Genomic DNA, 16,529 nt, shown 5'->3' with positions numbered 1-16,529 from the left:
TTCCTCAGGAATGCTTGAAAGTCCCTTATTTCCTTGAATGACCATTTTTCACCCTGAAGGATTATACCAAGTTTTGCTGGGTACGTGATTCTTGGTTGTAGTCCTATCTCCTTTGCCCTCCAGAATATCATACTCCATGCCCTCATCTCTTAATGTAGAAGCTGCTAAATCATGTGTTATCCTGATTGTGTTTCCACAGTACTTGAATTGTTTCTTTCTGGCTGCTTGTAATATTTTCTTCTTGACCTAGGAACTCTGGAATTTGGCTACAATATTCCTAGGAGTTTTCCTTTGGGGATCTCTATCAGGAGGTGATGAGTGGAGTCTTTCAATTTCTATTTTGCCCTCTGGTTCTAAAATATCAGGGCAGTTTTCCTTGATAATTTCTTGAAAGATGATGTCTAGGCTCTTTTTTTGATCATGGCTTTCAGAGAGTCCAATAATTTTTAAGTTCTCTCTCCTAGATTTATTTTCCAGGTCAGTTGTTTTTCCAATGAGATATTTCACATTTCTTCTAATTTTTCATTCTTTTGGATTATTTACAGTGCCTTTATTTCTCAAATTGTCACTACCTTCCAATTACTTCATTCTAATTTTTAAGGAAGTATTTTCTGCAGTAAGCTTTTGGACTTCCTTTTCCATTTGGCCAATTTTGATTTTTAGGGCATTATTCTCCTTATTGGCTTTTTGGACCATTTTTGCCATTTGGGTTAGGCTATTTTTTTTAAGGTGTTATTTTCCTCAGTATTTTTTGGGGTCTCCTTTAGTGTCACTCTCAGTTTTTCCTCTACTTCTCTTACTTGCTTCTCAAAATCCTTTTTGGTCTCTTCCATGGCCGGGGACCAATTCGTATTTTTCTTGGAGGCTTTGGATGTAGGAGCTTTGACTTTGTTGTCTTCTTCTGGTTGTACATTTTGATCTTCTTTGACACCAAAGTAAGATAATATAATCTGACTCTTTTTGCACTGCTTGCTCATGATCCTGGCCAATTACTTGAGTTATAAAGTCTTTGTTATGGTAGGAATCGTTTTCCATGGAGAATGCGCTGTCCAAGCTTCAGGTGTTTTGTGCTGCTGTTTTCAGAGATACTTCTAGGGACCTGTAAATTTCCAGTTCTTCCAAGGTTCTATGATCAAGAGTGAGGTGTTTATTCCTTTCCTGTCCTTTTCTCTGGTCTATGAGTGACCATAAACACTCTTTTCTGCCTTGGAACTGTGAGGGTTTTCATTTCACAGCCACTACAAGCTCCACCACACCAGCACTCTTCCTCGCCCCAGGACCACCACCCAGAAGTGTGACCCAGATCCAAGCAGAGGCAAAGCAAGAGAATCCTGCACCAGCGGAGATCCCTGCAATGTCCCTCTGATCAGCCACTTGATTCCCCCTCAGTCTGTTGGCCAGAAGCTCAGGAGGCAGCCACCACTGTGGGGCTAGCTCAGGAACTGGTGCTGAGACCACTCTCTCCTCTCTTGCCACCACAGAAACAGACTTTTCCCACTGACCTTCTAAGTTGTCCTTGGTATTCATGGGTTAAGAAGTCTGGAAACTGCCACAGCTGCCCATGATTCAGTCCTCTGAGGCTTGCTCCAGGTTTGCTGCAGCCTGCGCGCCCATGCCGAACTGAACTCCTCCCCCCACATGGCGAGATATACCTTTCTGATCAACCATCCAGGCTATCTTTGGCTGGAAATTTGTTTCACTCTGTCTTTTTGTGGGTTCTGCTGCTTTAGAATTTGTTTAGAGCCATTTTTTATAGGTATTTGGAGGGTTTTGGGGGAGAGCTCAAGTAAGTCACTGTTTTTACTCTGCCATCTTGGCTCTGCCCTCCAAGTGGATTCTTTCAATGGCTATTTTGCCTTCTGGTTCAAGGACATCAGGACAATTTTCCTTGATAATTTCTTAAAAGATGCTGTCTTTTTAATTAATTAATTATTATTAATTAATTAATTAAAATATGTCATCCTTTTAATTACGACTTTCAGATAGTCCAATGATTCTGATACTTCCTCTCCTGCATCTACTTTCAAGGTCAGTTGTTTTTCTCATGAGGTATTTTACATTTTCTTCCATTTTTTCATTCTTTTGAATTTGTTTAATTGATTCTTGATGTTTCACAGAGTCATCCACTTGTCCAATTCTAACTTTTAAGATGTGGTTTTCCTTAATTTAGTTTTGTACTTTCTTTTCCATTTGGCCAATTGTTCTCTTTAAGGAATTCTTTTTTTTTTTGTATAAGGAGTTCTTTTCTTTTTGTATCTCCTTTTCATTTGTCCAATTCTAGTTTTTAAGCTATTTTCCAAGTTGTTGATCCTTTTTTTCATAATTCTCTTGCCTTATTCTCATTTCTTTTCCCAATTTTTCTTCTCTCTCTCTTATATGATTTTTAAGCTCCTTTTTGAGCTCTTCCATGAGTTATTTTTGGGCTTAGGACCACTTCCTGTTTTTCTGTGAGGCTTTTTCCCCATGGGTGTTTTGACATCATTGCCCTCTTCTGCATTTGTTTTTTGGTCTTCCCCATCATCATAATAACTTTCCACGGTCAGATTCTTTTTTTTTTCTTTTTGCTTATCTTTGTTGGCCTTTTTCTTTCTTTTAAATTTTAGCTCTGCTGCTGGGACTGAAAGGGGCTCTGTTGCAGGCTTCTTGTGCCAGTGGCAATAGGTCCTGGTTGTTTACCTGGCATTACACTGTTGTTACCATGGGTCTTCCTGTCTGGTCTTATGCTGAGAGGATGACATAGGGGGTGGGGAGTGGCTGATGATGCAGGAGGCCATAGGGGTCTTGCAGCTTACCTGGTGCTGTGATAGGGTCCTAGTGGTGGTTACTGGCATGTGGCCTGGTAGGTTGCTTTTGCATTTCCCCTGGGCTACCCTGAAGTATGTGGTCATTTAGCACCTGGTGGATCCATGTTCAGTCTAGGCTATGATGAAACAAATGGAGGTCTGGCCACTGGAAAATGCTTACTTACCAGGGCTTCACCAAAGTACATGGTGGTTCCCTGCAGCTTTCCCTGGCTATGCTAAGACTCATGAATGGTCCTGGTGTTGGTGTTTGCTTGCCCCAACACAACAGGGCTCAGGATGCCCTACTGGTTTGCTGAGGTGGGGCTTACTGCTGGTTTGTTGGGATGTTTTCTGTCCTGGAATGTACTCCCCTTTTACCTGAAGGAGACAGACCTTTATTACCAATCTTCCAGGTTTATTGGGCTAAAATATTATTTCACCCCATCTTTTTGCTGGTTCTGCTGTTTCAGGATTTGTTTGGGGGTGCTATTTTATTGTTGCTTGGAGGTGAATATGGGAGACTCATAGTGATTTACTGCTTATTCCACCATCTTAGCTCCCAGAAGTATGGAACAGGGACTTGTATATGAATGTAAACAACAGTGCCAATGAAGGGCTCTGGGGAAAATATATTCATTGGTAGGTGTATTTCCCTGAGTTCTGATATAAATTCAATTTATTTCAGATTTGCACAAAATAATTTACTTCAGTGGGTAGAAACAGGATGGTGAAGTAAAGGCACAAACTCACCTGAACTCTCCCAAATTATCCTCCAAACAACTTAAAAACACTATCTCCAGTCAAAATCTTGAGTGGCAGAATCAACAAAAGATCATGGTAAAATTATTTTCCAGCCCAAGACAACTTAGGAAGTTGGAAGGAATGGTCTATCACACCTGGGTGATAATCAGGTCTAGACACATTGAAGCACTAGCCATGCCCAGCAAACAACCAGCAGGCCTTGGAGGCAATTGCAGAAGTTTTGGGAGATATCAGCCCAGAGACAAGTAAGACACTCAGACAACTGATCAGAAGGAGACAACAGAGCATCTTTGCCAACACTGAGTACCAAACCCTGTGCAATTTCCTATACACAGTTTCAGGTCACAGTCAGAGGGTAAAAAGGTCCAATAGAGCAATAGTATGTGTAGCACCAGGAGAGCAGGGGACTGTTACATTTCTAGGGACATAAGAAGAGAGAACACTTGTACCTGAAGGGGGGCCCTGGTCACTGTCCCTAGGTGAATAAAAGTGCTGTGGATGCTTACAGACCAGAGCAGAGGTCAAAAGAGCAATGACCTTACCTTAGATCATACAATCTTGGAAGAAACAAAACTTATAGATATCCAGAACTAGCTCCAAAAACAACTGCATAAAAAAACTTGAAACCTGGAAAAATGCCTCTAAACTCCAGAAGAGCCTGACTTTAATATTAAGTTAAGAGTCAAGAAATAGGCTGGGGAAATGAGCAAACAATAAGAAAAGAACCTGACCATAGAAAGTTACTACAGTGACAAGGAAGATCAAGACACTAACTCAGAAGACAAGAAAGTTAAATCAGCTATGTGCAAAGCTTCAAAGGAAAGAAATACAAATGAATAGTACACAAGACCAAAAATAATTCCTGGAAGAGCTCAAAAGAATGATTTTTAAAAATCAAATAAGAGATGTAGAGAGAAAATTTGGCAAGCAAATTATAGGGACACATTGAAATTATGAAAAAAAGAGTCAACAGCTTAGCAAAAGAGGCAAACAAAAAGGTGAAGAAAATGATACTTTAGAAAACAGAATTGGTCAAGTGGTAGAAAGAAGCACAAAAGTACACTGAAGAAAATAATTCCTTAAAAAGCATAATTGGCCAAATGGAAAAAGAGATACAAAAGCTCAGTGAAGAAAAAAATTCCTTAAACAATAGAATTGGGCAAGTGGAAGCTAATGACACAGTAAGATATCAAGAAACATTAAAAAAATGGAAAAATGGGAAAAAAATAGAAGAAAATGTGAAGTATCCCATTCATTGGGAAAAAAACAAACAAGCAACTGACATAAAGAATAAAAAAATAGATAACTTAAGAATCATTAGACAACATGAAATCTATGATCAAAAAAAGCAGTCAGATGTTACATTTCAAGAAATTATCAATGAAAACTACCCCAATACCCTTAAACCAGGGGGCAAAATAAAAATTCAGAGAATACACCAATCACCTCCTGAAAGATTTCAAAATGAAAAGTCCAGGAATATTATAGCCAAATAACAGAACTTCCAAATGAAGGAGAAAATACTGCAATCTGTCAGGTAAAAAATATTCAAAAAGTGTGGAGTCACAGACAGGATCATACAAGATTTAGTAGCCTCAACCATAAAAGAGCAGAGGGCTTAAAATATGATTAGTAGCAGTTCTTAAACTGTATTACAAAGTGGTAATCATAAAAAAAAGCTGGCACTGGCTAAGAAATAGAGTGGTGGTTTAGAGGAATAGATTAGGTACAAAATTCACAGTAGTAAATGAGCATAGTAATATAGTATTTGATAAACACAAGGATCCAAGCTTTTGGGACAATAAATCACTATTTGAAAATAATCCTTGGAAAACTGGAAAGCAGTTTGACAGAAATCAGATGTAGACAAACATCTTATACTTTATACCAATATAAGGTCAAAAGGGCTACATGATTTAGACATAAAGAGTAATAGCATAACTAAATTAAGGGCACATGGAATAGTTAACCTATCAGATCTATGGATAAGGAAAGAATTTATAACCAAACAATAGATAGAGAGCATTGCAGGATCTAAACGGGATAATTTTGATTACATAGAATTTTAAAAAGTTTTGCACAACACAACCAATGCAGCCAAGATTATAAAGAAAACAGTAAACTATGAGAAAATTTTACAGCAAGTTTCTCTGATAAAGACCTCTTTTCTTGAATCTATAGAAAACTGAGGGAAATTTGTAAGAATCCAAGTCATTCCCTAATTGATAATGGGTCAAAGAATATGAACAGGTGGCTTTCAGAAGAAGAGATCAAAGTTATTTATAGTCATATGAAAAATGCTCTAAATCACTACTGATTACAGAAGTGCAAAATACAACAACTCTTAGGTGCCATCTCACATCTATCAGGTTGGCTAATAAGACAGAAAAGGGAAATGACACTTGTTGGAAAGGATGTGGAAAAATTGTAATACTAATCCACCATTTGTGGAGTTGTGAACTGATCCACTACTCTGGAGAGCAATTCGGAACTATGTTCAAAGGGCTCTAAATTTAAAACCCCTAGCATATAGGATTAGCAGAGAACAGTGAACAGAAGGAAATCTCTTTCATCTGAATTATTTACACTACTGTAAGGCTAAAAGCTTATTGTCATACATTGTGATAGGTTATTGGTTTAATCAACTGTACCATTGAAATCCAAAATTTCCTCAGCTGAGGAACAGTTCTGAGGTTGAAGATCCAAGAAGGAATTCAAGATCTATCCCTCTGACATGTTTTTCACTTCCATTTTTCCTATACTGCAAACACTTCTCACCCCCAGCTTCACATTCTATAGCTAGAGTTGGTCTCCAACATATAGTAAATACCAAGATGTGGATTCCACTAATTGTCACTCTCAGTTACTAAGTTGAGGAAGAGCTGTGGTCAAGCTGTGGGTACATTCCCTGACAGAATTCTTACAGGATAACTTTGTTCTCCTTGACTTTCAGTGATTATTTGTTTCTGCCTATTCCTGGTCATCCTCCAGGGAGTTTTTCCTGATGAATTCAAGTTGCCAGGACTTGTAAACTCTACAACACCAAAAGAATTAGTGGAAGTAATCGGGATACAAAAAGAGAATAAACCAAAAATAACCTAATTTTTATTTAGGGACAATTGTTGTATTGGTGGTTCAGGGAAATAATATAATTTATACTACTCAGATTCTAAACTTTAAATAATTTACAAATCCCCCTCATATATTCCATAATAGAAAATAGAGATACTATTGACTGGACTGTAATAAGGATAGCAACTAGACTTATGAGTTTATTCGTATTGGTATGGGGAACTCCTTCTAATTCAGATCAGCATTCTCTCTATAACTTATAATTTTAAAGTTTCCCAGAACACTGAAAGGTAAGTGACTTGCCCAAGGTCACATTGGTTAGTGTGTGTTATAGGCAGGACTTGAATCCAGGTTTTCCTGACTCCAAAGTAAGCTCTCTGTCCTTTATAACTGAGTCTCATAATGTAATGCAGTTACATAAATCCATATTATATTTAATTGCCAAAGTCAAAAAATCCAGTAATCATTTGATTTCAACTTGAAATGAGTTCTCTAGTGTAGCAATCAAAAGTATCTGTGCTTGGCAACCAATATAGTTAATAGTTTAAAGAAGGGGAAAAAAAGAAGTTAGGGTGAAAGGAATATACTAGTGTATTTGTAGAAGGAAGAAGGTCATAGAAATGATTATTTCTCATAATTGGAGTTCATATGAAGTGTATATAAACATGGAGAAAGGGGTAGGGAGAATAAGTGTCAGTTGAAATTCAATCTTATCTGAAATGATGAGAAGGCAGAACAAATGCACCTAATTTATGAAAAGAAAGGTAGGAACACTGAGAGGAAATATGATACTAAAAAGGAAAAGGAAACAAGCAAAATAAACTTCCTGATCCTGATGGCAGGAAAAAGAGAGAAAGACAAAGAACTAGAGTCTGATGTGGCATTTTTCTTACATCTTAGACAACTGAAGAATGACTATATAAAATGTGCCATATTAACTTAATGGGATATTATTATGCCCTAAGAAATGCAAAAAGAGAAAATTTCATATAATCATGGGTATTATGAAGTATGGCAGAATGAAGTGGTTAGAATCAGGAGCACAATTATACAAGGTGCCAACATTTTAAAGAGAAAAATAACTTCAAAAGGCTTGAGAAAAACTCAAAATCCCTAATAATTTAAGATATGCACACCAAGGTAATTCTGAGATTCCATGTCACATTCCTCAGATTAATAAAATTGACAAAAAAGGAAAATAACAAATGCTGGAAGGACTTGGGAGAAGGGGGAACTAATGCAACATTAGTAGAGCTATAAATTGATCCAAAAATTCTGGAAGGCAAATTTACCCCAAAGATACTGAATGGTGCATACCCTTTATTCCCATGATACTATTGCTACTTCTATCCTAAAAAAAAAAAAGGTAAAGGAAAAAGGAGAGTACCCATATGCAGAAACACATTTACAGCAGCTCTGTGTAAGGCAAAGAACTAAAAACTAAGGAGCTGCCCATCAATAGTGAAAGACTGAATGAGATATGTATGTAATGGATTATTATTGTACAGTAAGAAATGGTAAAAGGAATGGTTACAAAGAGACTTGGATATATAGGATTCCAGAATAGAGATGATAAAGAATGTTGCCCACATCCAATATAGAGGCTCATTATGTGAAACAAAAAATATATTTTTGGAAGCAGCAAATGTGTAAATTTGTTTTAATTGACTATATATTTGTTTAGTTAAAGGGTTTTTCTTTATTTTCTTTTTTCAGTGGGGGCAGATGGGAAGAGAGAAAAAAAAACATGCTTATCCATTGAAAAATAGTTAATTTTTTAAAAAGAATTAAGATCTTTAGTCAATACAATGACTGATCATATCTCCAGAAGAACTTCATTGAAACCTGTTATACATCTCCTGACAGAGAAGTAACACTCTAAAGGTACAGGAATAAACACACATTTTTGGATATGACCACTTTTGGATACATTTTGCTCAACACCATTAAATATTGCAAAGTTTTCCTTCTGTTTTAATCAGTGGTAGAGTATAGAAAGGATGTTAGACAAAGGATGCAAAAAAACCCATTAAAAGATTTTTTTAATGATAGAACAAAAAAAAGTTCAGACAAAAGCACAGACAAGTAGGCCATTTTGAAAACAGCATATAGGAGATGGATAGGTAGGTAGATAAGTAGGTGGGTAGGTAGGCAGGCAGGTAGATAGATAGATAGATAGATAGATAGATAGATAGATAGATAGATAGATAGATAGATGATGGAGGAATAGATAGATATCTTAAAAACAAGTGTCATGAAATGGAGATTTGTTGTATCATATAGAAGCTTCATTTTGTATCTCTGAGGTGTAAATTGAAATGATATTTCTGAGATTTTATTTCAGATTTTTTTTAAAAGAGGTACAGCATACTATCCACCTCCAGAGAGACAGGTAAGAGATTAAGGGTACAGAATATATATGTGAAGCATACACATATATGTGATATATATGCATATATACATATATAATATATGTATGTATATTCATACAAAAATACACAAACATACACACACCCTAATTAAGAAATTTGATTGCTTGATTGGTTATATTTATTAAGAGGACTTTTTTCCTTTTCTTTTTTTTTAAGTTCAGTATGGGGATGAGAGTAGAGAAAAATGTTTTTGTTAATTAAAAAAAACTTAAAAATAGGGAAGAGAGATGCTACTGATGTCAAAATTTGCATGTGTTTTCAAATGAGATTGAGTGAGGTTAATTCTGCTTAATCATTTTACTTTTTCTTCTTTTTCTTTTTTTAAAATTTATTTATTTTTAGTTTTCAACATTCACTTCCTCAAGATTTTGAGTTCCAAATTTTCTCCCCATCTTGCCTCAAGATAGCATGCATTCTGAATACTCCTTCCCTTAATCTGCCCTCCCTTGTATCTCTCCTCCCTTCCATTATCCTCTACCCCTTCTATTTTCCTGTAGGTCAGGATATATGTCAGTACCCTATTTCCTGTATTTCTTATTTCCCAGTTGCATGTGAAAACAATTTTTTTTAACATATGTTTTTAAAACTTTGGGTTACAAATTTTCTCCCTTTCTCACCACCCACCCTCATCAAAAAGGCAAGCAACTCAATACAAGTTATACATGTGTAGTCATGCAAAACACTTCCATAATAGTCACATTTTGAAAAACTAAGTATATTTCCCTTTATCCTATCCTGTCCATCATTTATTCTTATTCTCCCTTTTGACCCTGTCCCTCCTCAGAAGTGTTTGCTTCTGATTAGCCCCTTCCCCAATTTGCCCTCCTCTCTAGCATCTCTATGCTCTCTTGTCCCCTTCCCCCTTTATTTTCCTATAGGGTAAGATAGATTTCCATACCCAATAGTGTATGTTATTCCCTCCTTAAGCCAAATCCTATGAGAATAAGATTAACTCATTCCCTCTTAACTTCCCACATTTCCCCTCCACTGTAAAAGGCTTCTCTTGTCTGTTTCATGTGAGACAATTTATCCCATTCTACCTCACCCTTTCTCTTTCTCCCAGTATCATCCTCTCTCATTCCTTAATTTTATTTTCCAGATATCACCCCTTCATCTTCAACTCATCCTAGGCCATCTATCTATCTATCTATCTATCTATCTATCTATCTATCTATCTATCTATCTACCTATGTACCTATCTATCTTTCTATCTATATGTGTGTGTATGTATGTATGCATGTATGCATGTATGTATGTATGTATACAGATACATACATATAATTTTTCACTCCAATTACTCTAATACTGAAAAGCACTCATGAGTTACTAATATTTTTACATGCAGAATGTAAACAGTTCAACCTTAATGAGTCTCTTATGATTTCTCTTTCCTGTTTACCTCTTCAGTCTTGAGTCTTGTATCTGAAAGCCAAATTTTCTATTCAGCTCTGGTCTTTTCATCAAGAATGTTTGAAAGTCCCCTATTTCACTGAATATCCATTTTTTTGCCCTAAAGGATTATACTCAGTTTTGCTGGGTAGGTGATTCTTGGTTGTAATCCTGCCTCCTTTGTCCTCTGGAATATTATATTCCATGCCCTTCAGTCCCTTAATGTAGAAGCTGCTAAATCTTGTTTTACCTTGATTGTGTTTCCACAATACTTGAATTGTTTCTTTCTAGCTGCTTGAAATATTTTCTCCTTGACCTGGGAACTCTGGAATTTCGCTACAAAATTCCTAAGAGTTTTCCTTTGGGGATCTCTTTCAGGAGGAGATTGGTGGATTCTTTGCATTCTATTTTGCCCCCTGGTTCTAAAATATCAGGGAAGTTTTCCTTGATAATTTCTTGAAAGATGATGTATAGGTTCTTTTTTTGATCATGGCTTTCAGATAGGCCAATAATTTTTAAATGATCTCTCCTGGACCTATTTTTCAGGTCAGTTGTTTTTTTCAAATGAGCTATTTCACGTTCTCTTCTATTTTTTTATTCTTTAGGATTTGTTTTACAGTGTCTTGATTTCTCATAAAGTCACTAGCTTCCAATTGCTCCATTATAATTTATAAGGAAATATTTTCTTCAGTAAGCTTTTGGACTTCCTTTTCCATTTGGCCAATTTTGCTTTTTAGGACATTCTCCTCATTGGCTTTTTGGACCTCTTTTGCCATTTGGGTTAGGCTATTTTTAAGGTATTATTTTCTTCAGTATTTTATTGGGTCTCCTTTAGCAAGCTGTTGACTTGTTTTTCTTGATTTTCTTGCATCACTCTGAGTTTTTCCTCTACTTCTCTTACTTGCTTATCAAAATCCTTTTTGAACTCTTCCATGGCCTGGGACCAATTCATATTTTTCTTGGAGGCTTTGGATGTAGGAGCTTTGACTGTGTTGTCTTCTTCTGGTTGTATGTTTTGATCTTTGTCACCAAAGAAAGATTCTATAGTCTGACTCATTTTGTGTTGCTTGCTCATGGTCCCAGACAACTACTTCAGTTATAACCTCTTTGTTAAGAAAAGAGTCTGTTTCCAGTGTGCAGAATGTACCATCCCAAGCTTTGGGGGTTTTCTGCAGCTGTTTTCAGAGATACTTCTAGGGACCTGTAAATTTCCAGTTCTTCCAAGGTGCTATGATCAAGAGTGAAGTGTTTACTCCTTTTCTGGCCTGTGTTCTGGTCTATGAGTGACCACAAGCATTTTTTCTCTCTTGGAATGGTGAGGATTTCTTCTTCATCACCACTACAAGCTCCACCACTCCTTGCCCCAGGACTGCCACCCTGAACTGTGACCCAGATCCAAGCACCGGTAAAGCAAGAGAATTCTGCACCAGCAGAGAGATCCCTAAAATCCCCCTCTGATCAGCCACTGGATTCCCCCTCAGTCTGTGGCCTGGAAGCTCAAGAAGCAGCCACTGCCCTGTGGCCAGGCTCAATAACTGGCCTGAGACCACTGTGCTTCTCTCTTGCACTGCAGACACAGACTTTTCCCACTGACCTTCTAAGCTGTCTTTGGCATTCATGGGTTGACAGTTCAGGAAATCTCCACAGCTGCCCGTGACTCAGTCCTCTGAGGCCTACTCGCAGTTCGCTGTGGCTTGCACACCCACACTGGACTGCGCTCCTCTTCCAGCCCAGCATGATATATCTTTACAATTGACCATCCAGGTTGTCTTGGGCTGGAAATTTGTTTCATTCTGTCTTTCTGTGGGTTCTGCTGCTTTAGAATTTGTTTAGAGCCATTTTTAATAGGTATTTGGAGGGGTTTGGGGGGAAGCTCAAGCAAGTCACTGCTTTTACCCCACCCGCTTGGCTCCACCCCCATCATTTAACTTTTTATAAGATACTTCTCCCAGAGTGAGCATATTCTAAAAAATGTTTACAATGTAATAAAATGTAACAATATTTTTTAAAACCACTTCAATAAAACTCAAAAAATGTAAGTGCAACAATGAAGGAAAAGAGTTTAGATGGTATTAGAGTTAGACAATGGCATAGAAGAATCAGGGAAAATAAGACTCACAATCTACACATGAAAGAAATTTATATTTTCAGATACTATCCTCTTTTTCACTTCTACTTTATATGTGGAGTTCTTTTTTTCAGTTGATTTTCAAGTTCAGAATAAAAAGTTAAATTTTTAAAAATTTCCAAAACTTTAACACATCTGTTGTCATAGACCAAGGAACTGCTGGCTAAGGAGACAGTGAAGGAAAGAAATTGTTAATGAAAAAAGGACCTAGAGAAAGTAGGATAGTATAATCAAAGGTAGAAGTAGAGGGACCAGACTTCTTGAGTCATGGATTTGTCCCCTTCTGTGACCTAATGGAAGGAAGAGAAAGTGAAAAAATGAATAGGTTTAAGAGAGTATAAGCTAAAAGAGTCAACAAGACTTGTCTTTAGTAAGCATTAGATGTGAGATTTTAACTTAAATCTTCTATTTCTGGAGCCAATGCCCTTTCTACTATAACTGCCTGGTTATTTAGCTGAATATCTAGTAGATGAAATAAACTTAATTTTGTGATTTTTTTCCCAGGGATGTTAAGCAGTAATAGATGGGGTCTGCTGCAAAATCAATGTCATATTGTGAGTCCCCCAAACATTTTTGAAATAATTTTTATATCATTAAATATTTCTCAATTAGGTGTTAAAAGATTTTATGAATCAATTTTTCTTTTACATTTTGAGAACCAAATTCTCTCCCTCCCTCCCTTCCACTCCTTCCCACTCCTTGAGAAGGTAAAGTAATTTTATTTTGATTATGCATGTGAGGATATGGAAAACATCTTTCCTTATTAGCCATGTTGCTAAGAAAAACACAGACAAAACAAAACATTAAAAATGAAGAAAGGTTTTTTTTTAAGTATCCTTCAATCTGCATTCATAGTTTATCAATTCCCTATCTGGAAGTGGATAACATTTGTCTTCATGAGTCCTTTGGAATTGTTTTTAATTAATGTCTCTGTCAGCGTAGCTATCTTTCAGTAGCAGTAGGAGGAGGAGGAGGAGGAGGAGGAGGAAGAGAAGGAAAAGGAGAAGAAAAGGTGGAGATCATTCTTACAACATTTCTGTTACTGTGTACCAATTTTTTTTTGCTTCTGCTCACTTCTCTTTGCATCACTTCATATAAATGTTCCAAGGTTTTTCTGAAACCATCTCCCTTGTCAATTTTATAGTACAATAGTATTCCATCATAATCTTATACCACATCTTGTTCAGCCATTCCCCAATTGATGGACATACCCCTTAATTTCCAATTCTTTGCCAACACACAAAATGAACTGCTACAACTATTTTCACACAAATAAGTCCTTTCCTGCTTTCTTTGATCTCTTTAGGATACAGAACTAACAGCAGCATTGCTGGGTCAAAGGGTATATGCAGTTTTATAATCATTTTGGCATAGTTCCAAACTGATCTCCAAAATGGTTAGATCAGTTTACAACTCCATCATTAGTGCACTTATTTTCCCACATCCCCTCCAAAAGTTGTCATTTCCCTTTTATGTCATATCAGCCAATATGATAGATATGAGGTGGTATGCCAGAGTTTTTTGAATCTGCCTTTATCTAATCAGTAGTAATTCAGGGTATTAGTTCATGTGGCTATTGATAGCTTTGATTTCTTCTTCTGAAAAGTGCCTGTTTGCATCCTTTGACCATTTATTGGTTAGGTAATTGCTTTTATTTTCATAAATTTAACTCAGTTCCCTATATATTTAAGAAATGAGGCCTTTATCAGAGAAGCTTATTGCAAAAATATTTGTCTAACTTCCTGTTTTCTATTAAATTTTGGCTTCAATGGTTTTGTTTGTGCAAAAGATTTTAATTTCATGTAACCAATATAATCCATTTTTATATAATATCTCTTTTGTTTGGACATAAATTCTTCCCTTATCTATGGATCTAAGAGGTACATTGTCCCAGACTTCCAAAATTTGCGTATGATATCACTCTTTATGTCTAAATCATTTAGCTATTTTGTCCTTATCTTGGCATATAGTGTGAGGTATTGATCTATGTATAATTTTTGCCAAACTCTTTTCCAGTTTTCTTGGGAATTTTCTTCAAATGTTGAGTTCTTACCCCAAAACATTGGATCTTTGGGTTTATCAAACACAATATCACTGTGGTCATTTCCTACTGTGTATTGTGTACCTAATCTATTCAACTGATCAGTACCAGATTATCTTGATGATTACAGTTTTGTAAGATAGTTTGAAATCTGGAATAGCAACACCACCTTCCTTTACATTTTTTTCACTGATTCCTTTGCTGTTTTTGACCTTTTGTTCTTCCAGATGAATTTTGTTATTTTTTCTAGCTCTATATGATTATTCTTTGGTAGATTTATTGGTATGGCACAGGATAAATAAATTGTTTAGGTAGAATTGTCATTTCTTTATTATACTGACTTGGCCTACCCACAAGCAATTAGTATTTCTCCAATTGTTTATATCTGTCTTCATATAAAAACTTTTGTAATTGGGTTCATACATTCCCTTAGTTTGTCTTGGCAGGTAGATTCCTAGATATTGTGTACTGGCTACTGGTATTTTAAATGGAATTTCTGTTTTTATTTCTTCCTGCTGGGTTTTGTTACTAGTATACCAAAATGCTAGTGGTGTAAGTGGGTTTGTTTAATATCCTGCAACTTTGCTGAAGTTGTTAATTCTTTCAGCTAGTTTTTATTTTATAATCTAGGGTTCTCAGTATACCCCATGACATCAACTACAGAGAGTGATAGTTTTATTTCCTTGATAAATATATTTATTTCTTTAATTTCTTTTTTATTGTTTTATTGCTTTAACTATCATTTCTGGTATGTTATTGAATAATAACAATGACAACAGACATCTTTGCTTCATCACTGATCTTACTGGGAAGGCTTCAACTTCAAAAGAATCAAAATAATAGCAAGGAGATTATAGAAATATATCACAAAAACCATTCACTATGACCAGGTGGGATATATACCAGGAATTCTGGGCAAGATCAATATCAGGAAAACTGTAAGCATAATTGACCACATCAATAACAAAAACACATAAATCATATAGTTATGTTAATAGATAAATAAAAAGCCTTTAAAAAAAATAACACTAATTCCTATTTTTAAAAAAAAAGCATAAGAATAAAATAAGCTTTTCTATAAATAAGTACCATTTATGTAAAACCAAGAGCAAGGATTATTGGTAATTGAGATAAACTTGTAGCTTTCCCAGTATGATCAGGGATAAAGCAAGGTTGTGCATTATCACCACTATTATTCAATAATGTATTATAAGTGCTAAATAAGACAAGAAAGTAAATTATAATGGACAATGAGGAAACAAAATTATCACTTTGTAGATGATATAATGGCATACTTAAAGAACACTTGAGAATCAACTAAAAAACTAGATGAAACACAATAAATTTAGCAGAGTTGGAGGATATAAAATATACCCACATATATCAATTAGCATTTCTATATATTACCAACAAAACCAGATGGGAAGATATATAAAAAGAAATTCTATTTAAAATAACTACAGAGAGTATAAAATACTTGGGAGTCTACCTGCCAAGTCACATCCAGAAGCTACATGGACACAATTATAAAGCAGTTTTCACACAAATAAGGATAAACCTAAACAATTGAAGAACCAGTAATTGCTTGTGAGTACACTGAGCTAGTATAATAAAAATGACAATTCTGCCTAAATTAATTTACTCAAGCCATGCCATACCAATCTGACTACCAAAGAATTATTATAGAGCTAGAAAAAAAAAATTTGATATGGAAGAACAAAAGGTCAATAGTATCAAGTAAATCACTGAAAAAATATGAAGGAAGGCAGCCTAGGAATACCAGATTTCAAACTGCATTACAAAGCCGTAATTATTAAAACAATCTGGTACTGGCTAAGTAATAAAGTGGTAGACCAGCATAATAGATTAGGTACAAAGTAGTAAATGACCAAAGTAATCTAGTATTTGATAAATGCATGAAC

The sequence above is a fragment of the Phascolarctos cinereus genome, unplaced genomic scaffold (assembly GCF_003287225.1).
Source record: "Phascolarctos cinereus isolate Bilbo 61053 unplaced genomic scaffold, phaCin_HiC Scaffold_2;HRSCAF=192, whole genome shotgun sequence".
NCBI lineage: Eukaryota > Metazoa > Chordata > Mammalia > Diprotodontia > Phascolarctidae > Phascolarctos > Phascolarctos cinereus.
This window is presented reverse-complemented; position numbering follows the sequence as displayed.